Here is a 9,840-nt window from a genome sequence, read left to right on the forward strand (position 1 = left end):
ATTTTTTATGTTTAAACCACAGCCACCACGAATCTCCATAAAGGGCCAAGCCCAATGAGCAGATTGGAGTAACCTCCAAGAGCTAACTGCTCCCCGTGGTACCAGGTTAAAGTCTCTGACAAGACCTTGTAGCTTTTGCTACTACCAATTGAGCCCCTAGAACTCAATGACTGGTGACATTTGTCTCGTAAAGCAAATGCCTTATACCGGGAATAAATATAAAGCCTATAATAATCACTTCACGATTATAGCACTATTTCTGATATAGACTATGCTGAGATTTCAAGGCAAGCCCAGAAGGAAAGACATAGTGCCTATGGATTTTGGTCCCCTCTGACGACAGGCATGCCTTACCATGGGTAAATTCTAAACCCTACCCGCAGGGGGTACTTTCCTGTTGGCAGCCATGATTTCAAAGTTGTAGATAATCTCGTTTATTTAAGAACCAGCATTAACACCAACAACAACGTCAGCCTCGAGATTCAAACGCAGGATATCTCTCGCCAGCAAGTGCTACTTTGGACTGAGTAGGCAAATGAGAAGTAAAGTCCGATCTCGACGAACACAAACAGAACTCTATAAGTCACTCATTATTCCCGCCTTGCTATATGGTGCAGACGCACGGACGATGACAACATCTGATGAGTCGACGTTGTCAGTTATCGAGAGAAAAGCTGTACGAAAGATTTATGGCCCTTTGCGCGTTGGCCACGGCGAATATCGCATTCGATGGAACGATGAGCTTTATGAGATATACGACGACAGTGACATATGTAGTTTAGCAAATTAAGAGACAGCGGACGAAAACACTCCAGCTCTGAAAGTATTCGACGCAGAACCCGCCAGGGGAAGCTGAGGAAGAGGAAGACCTCTACTCCGTTGGAAAGACCAGGTGGAGAAGGACCTGGCTTCGCTTGGAATCTCCAATTGGCGTCACATAAAAGAAGAAACAGCTGGCGCGCTGTTGTTAACTCGGCTAGAACCGCGTAAGCGGTTTCCACGCCAGTAAAGAAGAATTACACATTATTACCTAATAAGTTTCAAATTTATAGGACAACTCAAAATTAACGTTAAGGGATGACCAGAATTCCCAATGCGATACAGTGATGCACCTACATTTACATAAAGCAATGGTCGCTCTTATCACATCTATCCAAGCGCACCTTAAATGGGTGGGTTATGGGAATCAGCTGTATAAAGCTTCAAATTAATAAAGAAAAATTCTATACTTAATCTTATACTAATCGAAGCCATTCTCCATTCACGGTTATTCTCTCGCAGTATTCCTCTATTTTCACAGTCCTAACTCCAGAACTAATGAGTACCCATTCAAGCCATATCTAAGCCAGGCGTGGAGTTACTATCCGTCATAATAATAAAAAAAATTACGAACTATTGTCAATAATACAGCACATAATAAACAGCAAGCCTTCAAAAGCCGATTGTCAAGAAATTTTAAATAAAAAATTTAAATAATAAACCTACCAAAGAAACAACCGCAAATATAATAACTACAAAAAGTAGTTACAAACTCGTAAATCCGCAAAATATAGTTTAATGTCGAATGCACGTAAATGCAAAAACATACTAAGATATGTTTAAAAACCAAAGCAACATTTACAGGTATTCTGCGCCTTCTAGTACTCTACCAGAGTTACTCCGAAATACATGTAATCGCATATATAGTACATACATACGTGTAATGCTAGGCAAAATATTCGCCTAGGAGGCCCAATAAGTTTAAATGAGTTAAGCCTCCACCCACTCTACCCGAGAAAAAACTGGTGTACCCTAGCTAAACAACCAACCAACGCAACTCACCACACATATAGACCAACCCACTCAACAAAAAGGATGCACATCGGGATCGCAGATTCAATTCGTTACCAACTGTCGCTTACACTACGACTATGTATTTCGATCGACATCAATCCTGCGCGCTACGTCAGACACAATACGAATGATCAACTAACTATCGCTTTGGAATATTGTTTCGTGGTTTTTAATCGCACCTTCGCATGCGAGTACATTTTGATTATTTTATTGTTAAATATAAAATGTCAACATTACTTTTATTAATTAAATTAAACTAAATGTTATGTGTAAACACAGAGTTTTTCAAAAAAGACATATAACATTTAGGCTTTGTCGTATCAAGAAGTGGTATAAAAACAAGCCCTGAAAAGGTCAACGGTATAAAATGCTATGAACAACCATCCACACTTCGCGGACTTTGTTCGTTTCTAAAATTATCGAGTTATTATAGATGTTTTATCAGAGACTTTGCCAGTAAATGCCATCCAGTCGAAAAAAATTAAAGTCCAATTTACACAAGAAGGTGAGGACGCCTTTAACAAACTTAAAGAAATTCTGTCTTCATAGGATGTCACATTAACGTATCCTAAACTTTCACTAAATCGTTCGATTTGACAACCGATGCTTTCTCAAAGGTTTAGGAGCTGTGCTTTCACAGGAAAAGATAGCAATAACCATCATATCATTGATTCCAATAACAAACAGTATAAGATAAATACTCATACTACAGAAGATATGAGAAATAACAGAAAAAAGAAATTAAAATATTGCTACCACTAAAAAAGGAAAAAATAAATACAGATCACTTTTACGAAATAATATTGCAAGAAATAGAATAATAACTCGAGTTACAAGCTGTCACAATTTCTATCACCTTAGCCAAACCTAATTTAATTAGCCCTATACTACTAGACAATAATGATTTAAATACACTTATTGACGAGCACTCTACCCACGTAATTATAATAGAAATATTAAGAATGTATAAAATTAAGGTTTTACAAAACAGTGACAATTTGTATTTTGTTATAAAATATCCTATACCTAAGATAGTTTGTAAGAAAATTAGCTTTTTCGTCGGGTCGCATCATGGAGGATTACTACATTTTGAAGAAACCAATACCGTTGCTGAATGCGAAAATAATGCGTATGCCGTGAAATGCAAGAAATCTACGTTTGCTAAATTTTGCAAAATTCTAAAAACTACCACTTGCGGTCAACAGCTCATTATGGGAACAGCGGCGAACTGTTCAACTTTCGGCAATCATAATAGGGGCATTAACGAAATTGAAGATGACATTGTAATTATTAATAATATCACGGCTGAAATAGAGGATCACCTTGGCAATATTAGAACCGTCAGCGGTACCTGTTTGTTAACTTTTGCTCAGCCAGTATAAATAAATGGTACTGAATACCACAATACACTTTTTCTTGTACACCTTTAACTCCAAGAGCACAGAAAATAAATTTTTTGGGTCATCTAGACACTTTGAGACTAAACTATTTTCAAGAAATGAATGTGGAAAATGTGAGTTATATTGGCGCTCTCCTAGAAGAAGTCAACTCTAAAACAATGGTTTTTATAGTTATAATGACGACAGTCATTATCTTAGTATTGTTGAGGTTTGCTTTGATAACATGCAAAAAACATACTGCTAAAAGGGCAATGAAAGTCTTGGTAAAAAAGGTAACTGAAAAGATCGCTGACGATCCTCACTTAAGAAGAAAGGAGCTAGCCCAAAACGCTGACAGTCAAATAATTCTGTCTGCATTGTCAACATATTCTCCTACTAGACAATGCAGAACATAGTAACCCAATCCGAACAGCAAAAACCGTGGGATTCGCTGACTCAACACACTCCCAACGTCTAAACACCAATAATAAAATAACTTATCCATTGCCGAATAAATAATGCACAAGCATACACATATGCGTACACATGTGAATATGTCACCAACAAAAAATTTAAACATTAGGTCAATTCAGAATATGGTGCAAATGGTTTTGCATATTTGCAATTGCAAATTCGCTGTACATTTTGTTAGACCATTTGCACTAGATTGTGAATTACCCTATTGTTATACATACAAACACAACAATCGTCTCAAATAGCATAAGCATCACAAGTCAATATGTCAGCCAAATTGGCGAAGCCCAAATGTAGTAAATCTTTCAACAAAAAACTTTTTGTTCATAAAATCAGGCGCACATTCAACAAGCGACCTCGCTTTACGGATATTCATAAAAACAGACGCCGTAACATCTCCCCGAGCATGTCTTTGCCTACAAGCGTCTTTTCGCGACGATGACAAAAGCTAAAAATCCTAAAGTGAACAACTTTCTGATGTTCCTCTGGAGGAAAACTGACAACCCCTCAAACTCACAAAACCCAGAATAGAATGACAAAACTGACAACATACATAGTTCACGTCGATTTAAAATATTTGTTAAATCTAAAATATTTTGCCATGGCTCGCATAAATCAGTGTAAACGCTTAGTTTACGAGATTTTTTATTATTATTATTGTCAGTTTATTTAGTAAGTAAATTACAAAAATAAACTTAATACTAAGGTGCTAGCACAGAAAGCGCCATCGACCGGTGGTATGTTAGATGTATGATTTAAGTACGTATATTTCAAACATCGTACAGAAAGTTGCTAAGTCTTAAGATATTCATTAAACTATATCCATTTTGTTATGTAAATATTTTTAGTAGTTCTGGGATTACGGGTAAGTTCAGCTGTTCTTGTACTTGTTCTATTTTGTGGCATTCTTCGGTTATATGTTGTATGGATATTGTTTCCAGATTACACAGCTTGCATAGGGGCGCACTAGTTTTTTGCATTAAGTGTTGGTGTGTAAGCAGAGTGTGTCCGAGTCAGTCGTTGGGGAATAAGGTTGGTTTTCCTATGGTGTTAAATTGTTTGTAATGGTGTGTGTAGTTTTCCCATGCTTCTAAACGTTTGTTCTGTAAATGGTGCTTAAAGAAGCGATTTATGTCGGATTTTGTTGTGGTTTGTTGTTCTTGAATTGGTGCACGTATTGCGAAACGCGCTGCTTTGTAGGCTTCTTCGTTGCCTTTGATTCCTATATGTCCGGGAACCCACATTATTTTTATTTTGTTTTGGAATTGGATAAGCAAATCGCGGATTTCTGCTATTGTATTGTTGCGGTGTAGGGTGTTGCCTATTGCTTGAATGGTGGATAGCGAGTCTGTGCAGATAATGTGTTTGCCCTTTTTGGTTTTAAATATTTTTATGGCGGATAATATGGCTTCCGATTCCGCTGTGAATATGGAGCGATATTCCTCGAGTCTTGAGAGTCGTAGCGTTTGGTGGTTATTGTCCATTATTGCATAACTGACTCCTGTGTTTGTTTTTGCTCCGTCGGTGTAGTGAAATTTCCAGTTTTTATATTCATTTTGTATTTCGAGGAATAACTGGATGTAAACTGTTGCACTTGTATTGTCTTTTTTTTTGTAGGTTAGATTTTTAATTATACTTGCTTTACTGAAACTCCACGGGGGGTTTTTGGGTGCGTATAATAGTTTTTGTTGCAGTGTAATTCCTTTGTTTGTCGCAAAGTTTATGGTTTTGTGGATGGCAGTTGGAGACTTGTTATTAGTTTGTTTTTGTATTTTTTTGAAGTTGTAGAAGTGAGGTCGTTCCATCACGTTGATTATTTTGTAGTATAGCTTCGCTGTGACTTCTTCAATTCGTTGCTCTAAGCTAGGTAAACCAGCTTCTGTAAGTATGTTAGTGATAGGCGTGGACGTAAATGCTCCTATGCAATAGCGAGCTGCCGCATGGTATGTTCCTTTTAGTTTGTTTAGATTTGCTTTAGCAGTACGTCCGTATATAGCTAGGCCGTAATCTAGCTTTGGCAAAAAAATGGCTTTAAAGATGTTTATGATTGTATTAATGTGGCAGTTGCTGTGAAAGCTTGCCAGACGTTTTATTAGGTTTAACCTGCTTGTTAGATATTTTTTCAGGTTCTCTACGTGGTTTGACCAGCTTAACTTTTTGTCGAAGGTTAGCCCAAGAATTTTTAATTTGTCGACGTAGCCGAGTGTTGTATTGTTGAGTGTTATGGTTACGGGGTTACATGTTGTTTTTCTGCAAATGTGCAAAGCTTTGCACTTCGTGGTTGAAATTTTCGCTCCACTTGTTAGGCACCAATCATTGATATCTCTGCTTAGTTCGTTGAAATTGTTGCGCAAATTTTGGTCTGATTTGTATTTCGCTGTTATGTATAGATCGTCCGCATAAATGCAGTGCTTGAAGTGTTTATGTTGAAGTATAATTTTGTTAGGTTTTTCGAAAGCGATTTCAAATAAAACAACTGACAGTGGGGACCCTTGTGGTACCCCGTTTTGCAGCGTGTAAGTTTCGGAAATATGTCCATTGAGCAGTACTCTAAACTTTCTCTTCGTTAAGAAGGCTGTTATGTATTCTACTATCTTTTTACTTATCTTCCATTCGTGAAGTTGCATTCTAATTGTGTGTATGCCTACTCTGTCGAATGCTTTCTCGAAGTCAATGGATATCACTGAGATATGGTTACTAGTTGACAGTGCTTTGTTTGTTACGTAGTCTATAAAAAGGAGGGCATCCGTGGTGCTTTTGCCATTTTTGTATGCTAATTGATTTTGTGACAATAGTTTCTTTTTATTCATTACCCAAGTGAGCCTGTTTGCTATTATTTTTTCCATCAGTTTACTGACACATGCAATTAGTGAGATTGGTCGGTAGCCCTCTAGAGAATTTTTTTCTTTTTCCGGTTTTGTGAGTGGAATAATCGTTGCCAATTTCCATTCCTGTGGGATGATGTTCGTGTTTAGTATTTTATTATAGAGGTTTAGAAGCCTTCGTGTCGCGACGAGTGGAAGGTTTTTAATCATTTTGTAGTTTATTTTATTGTGACCTGGGGTATTGCCTTTTAGTGCGTTTAGTGCCTTGTAGTATTCTGATAAGGTAATATCTGTTTCCATTTTTTGTACGTCTTTGTTTTGTCCGTTGGTGATGTATCCTGTTGCATTGTGTGTATATTTGAGTTCAATAAATTTTCTGTCGAAGTTGCTGTCACTTGCATATGACGACCATTTTTTTGCAAAGGAATTAGCTATGTATAATTTATTAACATTGTGCCATAGTTCTTTCATTGATGTTCTATTGTTTATTGAGCTGGTAAATTCGAAGAATGATTTTCTTTTAGCGGCTAGGGCTAGCTTCTTAAACATTGGATTCGCTTTTTTGTAGGCTATTCTATTTTCGCTAGTCATACTGTTTTTGAATATATACCAGAGATTTTGTTTGGTTGACCTTAGTTCAGTTAAGTGGTGGTTCCACCATTGCACTTTCTTTTTTGTGGTGTGTTGTGGGTATGTATGAGGAATAGCTTCATTTGCAGCTGCCATTATTAATTTTCTGAGTTTCGAAGCTTCACTTTTTATGTTGTTAGATATGTCAGAGTTTTTTATTTTAGAGTTTATCAGGTTATGATATCTTGGCCAATCTGCTTTAGTTACAATGAAACGTGAAATGTGTTTTTTAGTTGCTGGTTGTGTGTTGTTGCCATATGTTATGATTATGGGATAGTGATCGCTTCCGTGCATGTCTTTTAGAGTTTTCCAAGCCAGGAAACTTGTGAGGCTAGCAGAAGCTAGTGAAATGTCAACGTGAGTGAAGGTGGAGTGGGTGGATAGGTGAGTTGGTGCACCGTTGTTGAGGATTGTCAAGTTAGATTGTGTTGTGAGTGTCTCTATAACTTCCCTCTTGTATTGGTTTTGGAAGATCCCCATAGCTGGCTGTGCGCGTTGAAATCTCCTCAAAGAATATTGTGGCTATTGGGCTGATTTAACCTCATCTCCAGTTCAGCTAGTGGAATGGCTTGGGATGGTGGAATATATATTGATATTATTACTATTTTTATGTTTAGGTTTATTTCTGTTATGGCTGCTTGTGTGTTTTGTGGTGCGGGGAGGGGCTTGTGCTGAATATTTTTCCTGATCATGATAGCTGCACCTCCTGTTGCTGTCGGTGATGGTGGGCTTTTTACTGTCACATAGTTGCTGATTTTAATATCTTCGTTTCTGTGGTGGATTTCTTGTAAGGCTATGATGTCTGGATTTTCTGTTTTAATGAGGATTTGTAATTCATGTAAGTTATTTTTGAAGCCGTTCAAATTCCATTGAAGGATTTTGAGGTTCATTGAGGATCGTATAACTCTCGTTTTAGTATACTAGATAAACTAAGTGGAGTTGTTTAGAGGTCTTGGTCGAATGACATCGAGTCTGAGCTATAGTCGATGTCGAGTGTTTCAGCTGATTTTTGTTTTGAATGGTTAGTTTTGTTGTTAATTTTGCTGCTGTTAATTTTGCTGCTTTTTGTTTTTAACTCTGCTTTCAGTTTTGATATAGCTCTATGGGATGTGGATTTTGGAAGTATTTTGATTTTGGTGCTTGTAGAGTTAAATGAAGTATTTTTGCGTACTGGTGCTGGAAGTGTGCATATGGAAGGGTTTTCACCATGTGAGGTTGTCACTATGTCGTCGTATGTTGTTATTGGCCTGTTCGGTTGATTTGTGTGTGCTGTATGGGATGTGTGGGGATGGCTGGTTTCAAGGAAAACAGGTTGGGCTTTGGTGACTTTAGAATACATTGAATCGTTTATAGAATGTCGGCTTATATAGATTCGAGTGCGCGGTTTTTTTGACGACTTTTTGTAGCGTTATAATAGCTTGTATTTCCCGTTCTTTAATGAAAATAGGGCAAATTTTGCTTGTTGATGCATGATTTGCGTCTTCCAGGAAGTTGTCGACGCAGTTTACACAGGTTGGTTGAGCATTGCAAGCTTCGTTTGATTCCAGATCTAAATGACAGACTTTCGAACAGTTTTTGCATAGCTTTTTGCCTTGACAAAACTTGCTGATGTCACCGAAGCGTAGACAATTGTTGCATTTGGTAGGTAAAGGAATGAAAGTGCGCACTTTTACCCTTTCATACCCTATGTTTATGTGTTCAGGGAGTTTTTGGGAATCGAAGGTAATTATAATTAGACCTGTTTCGATTAGCACATTATTTTGTTTTTTCAGTTTTTTTTGACTTATATTCGACTTCATAGTTCAAAAATTCCCAAAATTCGAAATGGAGCGCTGCGATATGATAACAAGCAAATATGAGCAATTCGATATAATTCCTCTTTCTTTATTTAGCAATCTTAGTTCTAATAAAAACAAGAGTGTTTATAAATTATATTTCAAATTAAAATGAGTATAAACAATCTCTTCATGCAAATTGAATTCCCTTGAGTAGGAAGTATTAAAACAAATGTTTTCGTCCGCAACGTGCGGCAGAAATGAAACACAACAGGGGTATTCGCTTGCTCTTGCAAGATTGCAGATTGCAAAAATACTATACCGAAATATACAAGGGCGCGAGAGCACCCATTGCAGAATGTAGTGATATATGAACGGCTGATTCGGCCAATTTATTGTGAATGACTATTACGCATGGCTACTGTGAATTGGCGTACTTTCTGCATAAATTTTTAACAAAAAAACTGTAACAAATCTTTATAATTTAAATAGAAATTAAAAAATCTATTTAAAATTTACCTTCCTCAACAACTTAACGTCAAAATATGTATTTAAGTCAAATGACAGCTAAAACAGGATTGCAATTATATTTTTGCGTGACATTGCACGCAAATATACATGGGTTTTGGTCTGACATATTTTACAGCTATTGCAAATAATTTTCTGCGTATGTTTGTTGTTGTGCCGGTGCACCAAGAAGAAATATATGCAATTCTTGCACCCTTTTGCAAGGGTTTTGCAAAGACAAAATATTTGATAGGCAAGTATTTTTGTTACTAATTTTACAATAAGTATTAATCATTTCTTTTTTGCAGCTTTTTATATTTATATATTCTTTTTTGCATATCGCAATTTCATTATCAATTATTAATTTACCATCTTTTTGTGTAATCTATATATATAAAATTAAGTGGCAAAACTTCC

This window comes from Bactrocera tryoni, unplaced genomic scaffold, assembly GCF_016617805.1.
Source record: "Bactrocera tryoni isolate S06 unplaced genomic scaffold, CSIRO_BtryS06_freeze2 scaffold_7, whole genome shotgun sequence".
Lineage (NCBI taxonomy): Eukaryota > Metazoa > Arthropoda > Insecta > Diptera > Tephritidae > Bactrocera > Bactrocera tryoni.